The 14,675-nt window shown below is 42.3% G+C and overlaps 1 protein-coding gene across 2 annotated transcripts in view; it reads right to left on the reverse strand.

Annotated features, from left to right (window-relative positions):
• The window catches only part of SPNS2 (SPNS lysolipid transporter 2, sphingosine-1-phosphate), a 191,922-nt gene that overhangs the window by 114,677 nt on the left and 62,570 nt on the right, over positions 1 to 14,675 (reverse strand). The window lies entirely within an intron of this gene.

A 14,675-nucleotide genomic window follows, 5' to 3' on the forward strand; every position in this document is an offset into this window, starting at 1 on the left:
ACACACACGCATACATACTGTATACCCACACACACATCTGTCTGCTTAAAGTGGGTAAGACATTGGTAAGACCTTGTAGATACAAAAATGTTTCTTGACCATCTGGTGCCGACACATTGGTTTTGCAGCTTGGAGACTTTGATAGACATATCCGTCTACGTGAGGGTGTGACCTAAATGATTCTGTTTATCCATTTGCACTCGGGTAATAACATGAAGACCCTTTAGAGCTTTCCAGCCAGGATTCCACCCCAGTCGTGTCTGCATTAATGCTTCTCTGAAGTATAATGGTAAAGCACTTGGGAATCACAGTAAGACATAGTTGGCAGTGGTTACACATTGTTCTCGTTGGCATATTATTTCCAGGGCACATGCTTGAATACAGGACTATTAATTAGCTTTTCCCATCAGTGACGTCCCAAACAAAAGATAGCATCTTGTGCTCCATGTCTGCCAAATGATTCCCCTCATGCCATGCATGTTCTGAAAACATTTTCCATGTAAAATTCAAAACAGGGCATTTAAAAAAAAAGAGGAACCCAGATAACACGCGAGCACAGTTTCCAGAAGTATTTTTGAAAGCAGACAGAAAAGCAATGAGATGTAAAAAAAAAAAAGCATACAAACAAGTGAAGCCACGAGGAGGAAAAAGAGGAAGGAGATAATGGGGTTTATGTATAACTTGTGTTTACAACACGGAATAAACGCGTGCATTGCATTAAAAAAGCATTTATTCACCTAGAGTCATTAGTGGTGTGTGTTGGTATGTCATTACTTCATGTTCCATCATTTGGCGCGTGTTTTATTGGTATCTGTATGGAGGGTATCATGTTAAAGTATAGGTACATAAATATGTCGCCACTCTTAATAAAACCTAATTTAAAAGATATTTAATAGATATATGTGCATTTTACCATCAAATGCACAGTTCTTAAAGCAGCCGTCCTGGTTTCAACCTGTTTTGTGTTGTTTGTTTTTCTGTTTTACTATATGCAGCATGTGAGTAGCTTTAATGAGAGATAATTACCTAAGCTGCCAATTGATCTGTCAATATCCTGCTTGTGTGCCTACCTAAATGGCCACCTTCTAACTCTGTGCTACAGTCTGTGACATGCTACAGCTGCAATGTACCATTATATTACTAAGTGTAACACAATTATTACAGCTTTCAGAGCAATAGATAGTCTGCTATTTGGAACACAGCAACAGATCTATTTGGGATACTTTGTTGCCAAAGAACAGAGCTCAAAAATGTGCGTCAGAGCCTGTTTCAAAAGAGGAAGTGGATGTGACTTTCTAAATGGTTGCTGTAGCAACCAAAGAATGATCAATACATTAATAATAATGGCATTAGGAGTTGAAAAAAAAATGCATACAGTATTATCCAATACTACAGAACTGATTTATATAAATAAAAAAAATTAAAAAATACATAGGATTTGCATGTTTTGCTGCTTTTTGATTGGTAAAAATCAACTAAGTGACTACGTTCATACATCATTCAATTCATATTTGCATTTTTTCTTTATGCCAAGAAAAAAACTTGCCAATTTTTACACATTTATGGCGCACACAAGCAGTGCATTCTCGTAGTGTAATACAACATATTCTTTAAATACAGTATGTGCACCACAGAGATCCAAACTCTGTCACTAACCCCCCCCCCCCCCACCTTGCATTATTTTTGTGTGTGAAAAATACATTAACGCACACACCCCTCAACACATAAAAACTGGTTTATACATTGGCGCACGGAGATGCACCATTTTTCTTATGTGGGTCCGTTCTGTGATCGTAGCAAAGGTTTATACGTAGCCTCCAATACGTCCAATATGGGTCATCATCCAATGCTCCATATCTCCAGGCCAAAATCGAAATTGCTTTATAAAAAGGATCCACCTTCAAGTCATCTGTCTTGAACAATGGAGTTCCATCTAAATCAGTTTAGCTGTATTCTTGTCAGTGGCTTTTGTGTCTGCAGTGACCCCACTTTGCTGCTATTTGCTGCTGGTTTCCTTTTGTACTTTCCAGCGAGCATTAACCAGGGCCTCAGTTACTGTATTAGAGCACAATGGCGAATGATTCTAAAAGATTCTATGAAAGCACTGCCTCTGCAGTGACTGCAGGCCTTTGCAATACCCTGTAGTCCTATCTGTTCACTTTTCCTGGGGATAAAGGTTGTCCTACTTGTCTTCGAAACGTTGATGTAATAATAGTAAATGGATAGATGATTACAAACAACAGAACATAATTCACAAGATAAGCAGCTGCTCCTAAATAAAGAGAGAGATCATGCACATCTGATATTTTCTTGGAAACAGTCAAAAGTTTCAGTGCATACACCGGTCGGTATATGATCATAGTAAATGTGTATAAAATATATCATCCGTGCATTATCTTTTGTACGAGTACACATTCCCTCTCCGTTGATCAACAGTAGCAGCTCCCGTTTTTGCACATCACCAGGGCACCAAGAAGACAAATACATAACGCACAACCACAAAAATCATTTTCAAGTGACTAGAGAAGTATAAATGATGAGACATTAATAAGTTAAGAACAGTTTCCGGTTTCACGGAGTAAAGGCTTTCTATTGAACCTTTCTCCAGCCTATAAACACATACTCTGCTGGTTAAGGCACTGTAATAATTAAATTGAAGTAAGCTCGACACAAATTCCTTATTTGATTTTGGCCAGGCAGTAAAAAAAGATTCTGTACCCAGGCTTGTTTAATATAAAGGTTTAAGCTTCTGACATGTCTTTAAGTTGATGGTGGGACGTTGCAGGATAGCCATAGATATTATATGCTGGGTTGCTGCATAAAACCCCTTTGTTTATCCCCGTAAAATAACATGGAGAAGCAACTAATGCATTTGGGAGCTACTGTGTTGTTATTGTAACATATACATAACATATATCTCTTCTCTCCCAAATGACACAAATGTTGAGGCCCAGATTCACTGAGAGGTGCTAAGCTTTAGCACTCTGTAACTCTCATTCTAATGAATGGTAGTTAAGACCCAATAAAGTTTACCTTCAGTGAATCTGGGCACGACGGTGTATTTATAGATAATGGAAGTATATAAAAATAGAAGCCTAAATCAGCAGATCATCTCTCATTTCCCATTAAAGATAACAACCGTCATAGTATACAAAAAAACTGAATAGGACTACTATTCACCAATGAATTAAACCACCGGCGGCAGAAACAAAGACTCAGGTAGTGTTGGCATCTGTTCATTATTAGAGCCGTTGATCTCGTATATCTTTAGGGCCCTAAATTCCATCTCCTAACCCCTAACCATACCTGTGGGGAAGAGCCTGTTTACTGTTACTCTGTGGCACTGGCTCCCACTGGCACACACTACACACACTACACACAGTCAAAAAGGTAAAGATGTAACCTGTGGCGCACTCCCGCTGGTGAAATGGTGTGATAGCCTATCCTCCTTCTCTCACAGCTGATCTTAAACAATGGTGCTTCTCCTGCTGGTGCGTTGTGTATGTCCCGCTGCACTTCACAGGTTGCAATTACATTGGCTACATGCTGTATTAATGGAGTGTATATTCTGAGTCCATGAGGGGTAGCCCTATGGCTGTACAATTGCTGCTTTAGGACATTGGTATCCTTAGACTTATAAAGTCTTCTCATCTATATGTACACTGAGTGCAATAATAGGGATCTGGCGTGACTATCTTGTCACGCACTGTTGTTTATATGTATAGCCCCCTTTCCCTACGAGTAAGGGAACTATGCACGCGGAATATACCTGGTGCTCACAGAAGGCCTAAGCCTCCACCGCTTGGAGCCTGGGGTAAGCTCTTTCTCCTCTCGGTACGGCGCCTCCACCCATGAAGGATCCCAGCGTGGCGGGATAACCCATCACAGGAACCAATAACAATAATAAGAAATACAATCACAGGTGTATAACAATGTTTACTGACACACACAAATGTAATAACATAACAATAGAACTGTAACCCACAATATACAACCAACACTTGGTGGCCCCCAAAGTACTGAGGGTGTGGTGGCACCAATAACCTTGGTGTCCTTCCCAATGTCAGCCCCACCCAAAACTATGAGGAAGCGTGACCCCTGTGGACCGATGGTGCACATACCTTCCGGGGCCCTCCAGTACCCAGGTGTAGCAGATATGAAAGGATAAGTCAGGTCCCAGGTTGTATGGCCTCCAACAATCCCCTCACGCCTTCGAGTCCTGGTCCGCCTCATGGGTGAGCTCCAGCAGGAGTGTCTCACAAAAATGTCCAAAGAGCCCTGGCCTGGTCCCAGGCCACAGAGCACCCCGTGGCCGTCCGGTCCCCGGTGAATCACTGTCACTACAGTAGTAGTATGGGGAGCATCCCTATCTGGGGTCTTCCCTACAATACTGTGTCTGAGGGACTCTGGGCCTAACTGGGGTCTGCAGGGGAAGTCAGGCCTAGACCGGGGGCTACTGGCACAATGGACACTACCTCTTCCCTTGCTATCCTCCGTCCGACTGGCACGCGCGCTCCCTTCGTGCCAAACTATCCCCTCTGCCTCTCCTGGAGGATCCTGAGATTTGTAGCCCCTTGCGGAGCCGTTTCCAAGATGGCTGCCACAACTAACTACTGCGCATGCGCACCGCTGCTTCTGCTTGTGCGTGATATTCAAGATGGCAGTGCCCGCACCGGCGACCCAGCGCAGAGCTCCAGCAGCACCCCGGTAGTACGGCAACTCACCCTCCCGCACCGGAGGTAAGAGGGAAGCCCGGCTACATATGTATTAATTATTATTCCAATGCACCTTGTACACTATACTAGTACTTGTTCTTGGATTTTGGTAGAGCGATGAGTCAACATATATAGTGGTTTCACTATCTATATTCTCTACCTTCTAATTAAAAACAATTTCCTCTTAAGCCTCATGTGAAATTGCCTTCAGACCCAGGTGTTCCTGGAAAATGAGGGGAAGGATTGTGTTGCGCAAAAAATGAAAAGATGATGAATCCTACACCATAAATAGGCCGAGAAGTATCTTCCCTTCTGCAATGCCTTTTTCTCTTTGTCTATATGTTTCCACAGTGGGAACCAGTTGAGAAGTTACAACAGGAAGCCTACAACCATTATTCCATGTACCCATAGATATTAAAAGCTTTGTTTGCTCACTGCTTTATGTACAGCTGATATTTAAAGGCTATTGTTGGATACAGGCGGTATCCATTTCACTTAGTGATTCACTTTAACCTCTCTAGTCTCAAGAGGAGCATCCAATGCTAGCTCTGTGCAACTCTGGGCATGGCCGTTTATCTCCATATATCCGAGGCAGTAAAAATTTAATTGTTAGCAGGGAATTATCGGATTCGTGACTGCAGACAAAAGGCTATTTTTGTGCCAACATGAAGGCGAGATAAATGTCAGCCATGTGTGTCAGACATAGTAATATAAGCACAGGTACTGGGGTTTTTTTTTTTTAATGCCTGGCTAACTTCTGTATCAGGGGCTTACAAATCCACTGTTACGACCAGCAATGTGTTAATATTATTAGACAGTGACAGTCTTTAAACCAGTGTTTTTAAACATTTTTTTGGTTAAGGAACCCTAGGGAGAAGGAGCGGCTCACTGAGTAAAGACACTGACTGGCACTGAGTGTGAAGTGGGGGAACCTGGTTCAATTCCCGGTGTTGGCTCCTTGTGATCTTGGGACACCAAAAACATAGATTGTAAGCTCCACGGGGCAGGGACTGTGTCTGCAAAATGTCTCTGTAAAGCGCTACGTAAAACTACTAGCACTATACAAGAACATGCTGTTATTATTATTACAGTATATTGTGACTTTCTGCGGAACCCCAACCCTCTCTAATAGTGCGTCTGAGATCAGATGCATTGTAAGGAACCCCAACCCTCTCTAATAGCGTGCCTGAGATCAGATGCATTGTAAATTCTTCTGTATTTGGTAACTTTTTAAAATTACCTGAAAATTGCAGGAAACCCTTTAGCGATGCCCAGGGAACCCCTGTTGAAAAACACTGCTTTAGACTTTTCTCTGCATGTTCCACCAATTAGGAGTAAAGGGTAATTCTATACAGTCCAATGTGGCTGTTGGGGCGCAAATCCCCATTGGGACTATATATAAAAAGAGGCCCAGTCTCACTGATGTTTAGCATCAGCACTCTGACAGACTTCAATAGAGTCTCACACAATCTACTTATTCTTCTAATAGAGACCTGTTCTGAACCTCCACATCAGTCAGCATAATCCTGGCTTCCATCTCCACACAGGAGCTCACCAAACCGTTTGACTCTTGTAGTTTAAAACCCCCAGCAATATAAGATCTGATGCTTCGCAAGTCATCAAAATAAAACCTGGGTGGAGGGCGTGCAACCAGAATTGTGAACACACCCTCATTGCCAGATGCTTTTCCAAATCACGCAAGCATCACTCTCAATATTTATGTACCAACCCACACCTTGGGTGTGTATAAAATACTGGTTACACTTAATCACCCATATGTTCTATAAATGTTTTTCTAGGACGTTAAATAAAGACAAACACATAGGTTACAGTAAGTGTTTAAATGTATGTCATGTTAATTTCATAGAAAAATAGATAATCAATCATGGTAAATTCAGAAAGTTGGAGCAGAGACTTAATAACAAAGTGTTACTTATGACGCCTGGCTAGAGAATGCTGTGTTTTTAAAAGCAGATTAAATATGTGGGTACAAGTATATTGGGAGATTTTTGTTATCTATTATTTGCAGATTCATTTTATTTTGTTTTTCAAAGGAAAGGGGATTTCTATTTTCCTGTCTGTATGTTACAAATGGGATTACTAGGGCTTTAAGGAGTTAACTGTGTGGGCCCACACAGGGTAACACCCCCTCCCCATCACATGGTGCTGGGGTGACTAAGCAGAGATTAAGCCCTGCACCTTTCTGCCTAGAGACAGCGATATCATACTGGGCAATAAATAGTAAAGGGGGAAGCTCCTATATCTCACATCCCCGGAGGAGTTGAAGAAGAGGGATCTCACTGTGAATAGTTATACAAGTTCCTATGTGTAGGATAGGTTAAGTATCCCCTTTATTGTTTTCCAGTCCTGTTTGGATAGTGTCTCACAGAAATGGTCCCATACTACTATCAAGGTCCACCGAGAGACAGCCTATGCCTAAAGGGGGCTCCACAAATCGCAGCCCCTAGGCATAGTTTGACCAGCCCCATTGGAGGGTCCATAGCAGGCTGTCATCCAGAAGTCCACATGGTGGCAGGCCACCCCAAAACAGAGAGGGTGATCACAGAAGTAGTACCAGGTCCAACAAGGGTGCAGGGGACATGAAGCATTACCAGCGCCAGAGAGCAGGGGGACCATATGGGTAACATGATCATTATAAAGCCTCAGCACATTCCCAGAGGGCCGAGATGGGGGAAGCTAGCGAAGCCATATAAACAGTGCAGCCAAAAGACACTTGATTGGATATACAAGATGCACTATGTATAATAACTGTGAGATTGTGTATAAGAGATAATAAAGCTGCTGTTTGAATGAATGAAGTTCCTGGTACCCATCATTGCTTCTCAACGCTCAGCCTGCGCCCTGAACACGGTCATGCATCCTGAGTATAAATATAACAGAAACTGAGAGCTGGACAAGGACGGTGACAAAGATGAGATATTAGGGGGTCTGGCATAACAACATAACAGCATTTAGGATGAAGCCATTTTGTGTGAATATTTCAATCCGCCATCTTGTCTTGTGTGTCTAATTTCTGTGTTTCATTTCTGTATAAACAAATGTGTGAAGCAGAGAATGGAATTTTTCGCTCCTAGCTAAATTTATTGACTCTTCCTCATCCAATCAGCTTCAAATTAAAAGAGTAAACAGGCTAAAAGTTATGAGAACCCATGAGATAAGCTTAGATTCTTGCAGTAGAACCAATTCTCACAACATATTGCTAGGTGACAGAATAGGCACATCCCATTTAACCCCAGAATGGTTTCTAGCTGACAGGCAGTTATACAATATTATTATGTATTACAAAATGACATCGACTTTAATATTGTTATGTATTACAAAATGAGGTAATGTTTAGTGATGTGCAAGCCCCCCCCATAAAGGGGTGGAGCTTTAGGATTTAGGGTATAAATATATGGCATACCATGTTTATTGTTTAGAGAGCTTTTGTTTTGAAGCTGTCTCCGTTGTGCACTTGACTTGAATAAATTCACGTTTTATTCTGTTTTCAAAATAACCTCAGACTGTGTTTCTTATTTACGTTTTTCTCAACGGTGACACAAATATAACACATTTCTTAACATGAAGTCTAAACAGTTTTACTCCTAATTTACCAGGTTTTAATCCATTTATCTTGAAATCAGAGACAATAACATTTTATATACATTACTTCTTAAATACATGTTGATGGAAATTATCTATGTTCCTTTACTAACATTTATACAAAAGCTTTCAGCTTGATTTTAACCCATAATCAACACCACTATAACTAACACTGTCACAAATTAATTGTAATATGCTATAATGAACTGTGTGACAAGATCTATAGAGAGGATGGTTCTCATTTGAAATTGAACAGGTTTACTATATAAGAAGCAGTCATTGTAAAATTATATTAATGTGTTCTCCTAAAGCTTCAATCAAAGAGGACTCTGGAACCTTACTTTGAGCAACATATACAAAATGTTAATGTTTCTACCATGTAATATAGTTTGGAAAGGGGTATAGATCTACTCATGGAGAGGTCCATTAATGGTTACTAGCAAGATGGACACATCTGGAGGTTCGAATTGCGGGATGATCTATGTTGTGATCACCTTGAAGCTTCCACTACTTGCCACTGTTTCTAGATGGGATGCTGGGCTGGATGGACCATTTGGTGTGACCCAGTATTGCCAGTTCTTATGCTCTTATAATACTAACAAAAAAAAGTAGGCGATAACTAATAAATCATATTTTGCATAGTTAATATAAAAAGCTAATATATGTACCTACCATGTAGCTTTCTACTTTGAAGTGTCTTTTAAATACCTTGCATAAGCAGGAATGGAAAAATCCAGTCAAAAATGTCCCCACTAGCGCCTATGTTGTGCGCAGTGATGACTGACCTGTCAGTCACTGTGATGCCGCTTAGTGAATAGTGTGGATAAAAGGGGGGTCTGGGGGTGGTGGAGATCAGAGTCTGAGCCCTGCAGTATTCTGCCCGCCACTGCTCTTAATTGCAGACAGTGGCTGAGGGAGGGCGGAGGAATGTCTGTGACGCACAATGTCACAGATATACACACAGTGACACAGAGCCACTGACAGCTGGGGGGAGGGGGTAGTAGCTGGAACTGCCGCCCCGCTTAACAAAACACTGGCTCCTAAAAATTCGGCCTGGCTCCTAAGTATTTTAGCTATACCTGTTGTATAGTATCTTTTTCTAGTATTGTGTTGTGATCAATGCCTGTTCACAATGTTTTTGCTCTTCTACTATGTCTTCGGCTTGTTAAAAAGGAATTACTAATCGTCAAAAGTGTTAACTTCAAATTTATTTTAGGATCATTTTTAATAGCAGTCTAATAAACTCCCCTCATTAATAATACAATTCCATTTCATATGTTGCATGTATTAGTTTTATGATGTAGTGCAGATTAGGATTCATAACTAAATGGTCATCTTCCTAATGGCCACAGCATGATGAAAGTCATCAATTGGCAGATCTAAAAATACTTTCCTGCACTTCTATAATAAAATATTAATTGCATCCGGGAGTGGCTATAATTATGACTGAGGCACTCTATTAGTTTTGTATGAAACATATGCCCGTTTCAGAACGCAATATCCTCCCCTTTCTTTTCAAAACACACGAAGAAAAAGGGACTCTGAGCTGTAGGAGAGCTCCCGTTCCAAGTGGTTAAAATAGATGACTTATTATAAAAAATCTGGTAGTGCTATACATGAAATAAAATCTATTTCAGTTCTGTCAATACAATCAGATGTTATATTTCTTACTACAGGTATCTGATCCTTTTAAAGCAGGGATGAAATTATCTCAGGCCATCTACAATTTTGTCCCTGGCATCTTTGTTGGGCCACAGCGCTAAGTGACCTGTCAGTCATCCTCGCAGCCGGTCACAGTGCGCCCGCTCCCGTTTACTATCGAAACATCCACGCAGCATTGGGCGCCGGCAGGCGAGCGTGCAGCAGAGGTGCGTAACGGCTTGGTGAGGGAGAGAGGCGGAGATCTCCAGCACTGTGCCGGCCCCTGCTCTCCATGAGATCAGCGTCAGGGGGAGTGGGAAGGTTTGTCACTGTGTGGGAGAATGCAAGTGTCAGTGTGAGAGAGTGAGTGTGTGTCAGTGTGAGAGAGTGAGTGTGTCAGAGTGTGTGTGTCACAGATACAGACTGGCACACAGACTGACATACAGCGCCACAGATGTGGGCGTTTAGGAGCCAATGTTAAGCGGGTGCGGGGTGCATGGCGCGCAGCCCCTGAAACATTTATCTGGTTCCTACGTTTTTAACATTTTTGTCCACCCCTGTTTTAAAGCATGCTCGTTTCTTCCTTTTCCAAGACTGGTAGTTTTCAGTTACACTGAAACGCACAGAAACAGTATTTCATAAGCATAATGTAATGATGTCCTTAGCAAGCATTATTTCTTCATAAAACCAATGTGATTGTATCTGTGGGGGGAAATCCTGCAGTGTCTAGGTTTAGCATACTGCATGACATTACCCCGGCATTACTGCAGTTTAGAGAATGAGGCGCTACATTGAAATGATGTATAACTGAGGTGAGCTTTTACATGCATTTCTCTGATGCGAGGCTGAAAACAGGTTTTCCCTCATTACTTAGTGTGGAAGGAGGACATATGCGTAGGTTACAGCTCGTCCAAAAAACAGAGGTGGCACCCCTGAGGCATGGGAATATTTCTAGTGTATTATCATTTTCCAACAGTTGGGTATACCATTCCTTGAAAACTTAACCGCATTGGCAACAAAGGTGGACATCGTTCTATATACAGGCATACCCCGTTTTAAGGACACTCACTTTAAGTACACTCGCGAGTAACGACATATCGCACAATAGGCAAACGGCAGATCACGCATGCGCCTGTCAGCACGTCCTGAACAGCAATACCGGCTCCCTACCTGTACCGAAGCTGTGCGCAAGCGGGGAGACTATAGAGCCTGTTACAAATGCCTTATTTACATCAGTTATGCACGTATATAACGATTGCAGTACAGTACATGCATCAATAAGTGGGAAAAGGTAGTGCTTCACTTTAAGTACATTTTCGCTTTACATACATGCTCCGGTCCCATTGCGTACGTTAATGCGGGGTATGCCTGTGTTACATACATGCTCCGGTCCCATTGCGTACGCTAATGCGGGGTATGCCTGTATATATGAAGTCTGTACGGCATGAAGTAGAACTTGCAGATTTGAACAGATAAAATAGTTGTTGGTTATTAGAAATTGTAAGTGGATAGATAGCGGCATAAGAGAAAAGCAGCAAAGAACTATGTCGCTGAACTCATGTCGCACTTCTATACTGTACAGCTGTAACTTCCAACATCTTCCAATAATTTGACATTTTAGAAAATACATCCTCTAGAAAAGTTAATTGCTCACCGAGGAATATTAACAATAGAGTCCGGCAGCAGTGCTAAAATGGTTTTGTGACTGTAATGCACCACTCCCTTTATTTCCTCCCGGGAAAGTCAAATGTCAAAGTTTTAAGAGAAATGCAATTCAGTGGGATGTTAGTAACCACAAAATGACTGGGGACAAAGCACAAGGACCACTAACTGTATGCACTGCAGGTGCCTTTTGCTGACCTATCCAGTCATTTTTTACATTAGAGAAGGGTGGCCAACTCAAGTCGTCAAGGGCCACCAACAGGTCAGGTTTTAAGGATATCCCTGGTACAGCACAGGTGGCTCAACTGCTGAAGCAGGGATGTCCTTAAAACCTGAGCTGTTGGCTGGGGATCGAGTCTGCCTATGTGGGTCCTTCCACTCTGGCGGCGGAACTATGGAGCTCCGGGGAGGGGGAGAGCCCCACGGGAAGATTTAAGCTTGGGGCGATGAAATGCACATGGGACATTTGGTCCAAAAGCAAAAAAAGATACTCCCTTTCCACCCACCCTTCTAGCCTGGTTCCAATTGCCCACAACCCAAGGTTTCCACCGGGGTGTTCCCCTAACTATGTGGAACAACTCAGAAGTATGGACATGCTAGCAGCAAAAGATCTTATCAAAGAAGGAGAGATTCTCTCATACCAGGAGCTAAAACAAAAACCCCACAGACAGTCTTTAGCCAATCTTTAGCTATTTACAGATCCGACACTTCCTCCAAAAGTTCTCTCAGAATTCCAAATGTAATACCCTTTCGAACTTTGAAAAGTTATGTATGGAAGGCCTCTATAGAGGTGGTTTAATCTCAGAAATATACATGGGGATAGCATCTTACGCAACGTCCCAAGCCCACAATTACATGCGGAAATGGGCTGAAGACCTAAATATAGAAATAGATAATGACGACTGGAGGGATATCTGGGAATCTGCATCTAAAACATCAATTAGTACAGTCACGAAAGAAAATATATATAAAATTTTATTTCAATGGTACTTAACCCCGAGTAGATTGAGCCAGATCTTCCCAGGAACACCAGATCTCTGTTGGCGAGGATGTGGAATGAGAGGGGACATGGTTCACATCTGGTAGGACTGCCCGCAAACACAGAAATTTTGGACCATGATTCAAGGCCTGATATTCGAAAGCACAGATCTGAGGATACCTATAGACCCGCTGACATTCATACTAGCAAAACCAATAGAGGAATTACAAACTCCAAAAAGCAAACTTGTATCATTTATACTCACAGTGGCTCGTTGCTCCATAGCAGCCGCGTGGAAAAATATAAACCCCCCATCTAGACGTGCAGTCATCATAAGAGTTAACAATGTTAAACTAATGGAAAAGCTATCAGCCCAATTAAACCACTCCCTTGAGAAGTTCGACAAGATATGGGAACCCTGGTCCCTAGAGTAAAATACCTACTACCCCAGAGAAAGAAAGAAGACAATACATAGATGACGAAGTATAGGCAAACCCACCGAACGATATCTAGAGAATCCCCTCTAAAAACCTTCGCTCCGGGTAATTAGGTTGCTTCCCCTTTCTCCCCCTCTCCCTCAAACCCCCCACTTTCAGGTTCTCCTCTTCCTTCTTACCTTTTCTTTAACTCTACCTATTTTATAGGTACTATAAGCACGCCCCACAGGATGTGTTCACACACCTGCTCTGTATTAGAACTGCTATGCTTCTTATTATGTTAAAAATTCTACAAATGTTACATTGCACATATACCTGATGATGCAAAGATCAATGTCTAAAGTGATGTTACTGCGTTGTGAAAACAATAAAAAAGATTGAAACAAAAAAAAACCTGAGCTGTTGGTGGCCCTTGAGGACTGGGGCTGGCCACATGTGCATTGGAGGATCCGAGCCAAATATGCTGCAATTACATCGTATCCCACTAACTTCCTATTGTATTGACCGCTGGAGCCAATGTGTTTTATAAATGGTTTGTATGTATGTCTTTATTTATATAGCGCCATTAATGTACATAGCGCTTCACAGCAGTGATTCATGTGACAATCATATAAATAACAAATAATACAAATAACACAAGTGCTTCAGACATGTAGCCAGGTCTCCTCCGGTTCCCCGAGCTCCCGTTCCCCACCCCTTATCTCCGCTCCAGGGGGATGTTGCTGGGGAGGGGGGGGGGGCGATGTCGGTCTCGCCGGCAGCTCACTTTGCAGGGCAGTGTTTCTTTTCTGTGTACTGTACCTTTGCAGCTACAGCTCTCCCTAGTTAAGTTACATGCTTTTCCCTGCTCTGAAACAGCCAGTGCCTGTGTATATTTCAACATTATTGTTACAAGTAAGCCCCTTTACACAGCCACTGGTCAGTTGCCCTGGCAACCTCCCAATGCTCACAGTTGAGATTGGTTTAGCCCTCTCCCCCTGCCCTTTTCTGGTATTGTTATGTCCCTTAGCTTGTTCCTGTCTGGACGGAAAGTGTGCTCTCTCTTTTCAACAAGCAGCCAAAGTGATTAGACAGATCTTCCACTGCTCCCTCAGAAAGGAAATCCTTTTTACCTTCCCCTCAGAGAAGCCCTTCCACATAGGAGAATAACCTTATGAGAAGAAGGTGTTCTGCTGAGAAATACCCACCTCCTCTACCCCTACATGATTAAAACCAGAGGCTGCAGTGTCCAGGAGTCCTCAGGTGATTCCCACAGGTGTCAGGGGGACCTCAGGTGGTCCCCGCAGGTCCCCACTTGCCTCCAGTACCAATCCTGTGGCAAAAATATTTTTTGCAATAAATTTAAATAAATGTACCCCGCCCCCCCCCCCCCCCCCCCCAACACATACTGTACAGTAATGGGCAAAATAACTGTTATCCAGATATGGATAATAGCTAATTTGCCCATTATAAAATCAAACATTAGCCAGCCAGCATAAATAAAGTAATTAAACCTTTCTACTTACCTCTGCCATCATCAAGGGCATTCTCATCAGCATACTCCAGTCCATGTCCTCCGTTGCCAGAAAAAATACAATCTAATGGCCCCTAACCACTTAAACACATTAGCGGTTAATAACCGCTATGCTATAGTAATTA

Source organism: Ascaphus truei, chromosome 3 (genome assembly GCF_040206685.1).
Source record: "Ascaphus truei isolate aAscTru1 chromosome 3, aAscTru1.hap1, whole genome shotgun sequence".
Taxonomy (NCBI): Eukaryota; Metazoa; Chordata; class Amphibia; order Anura; family Ascaphidae; genus Ascaphus; species Ascaphus truei.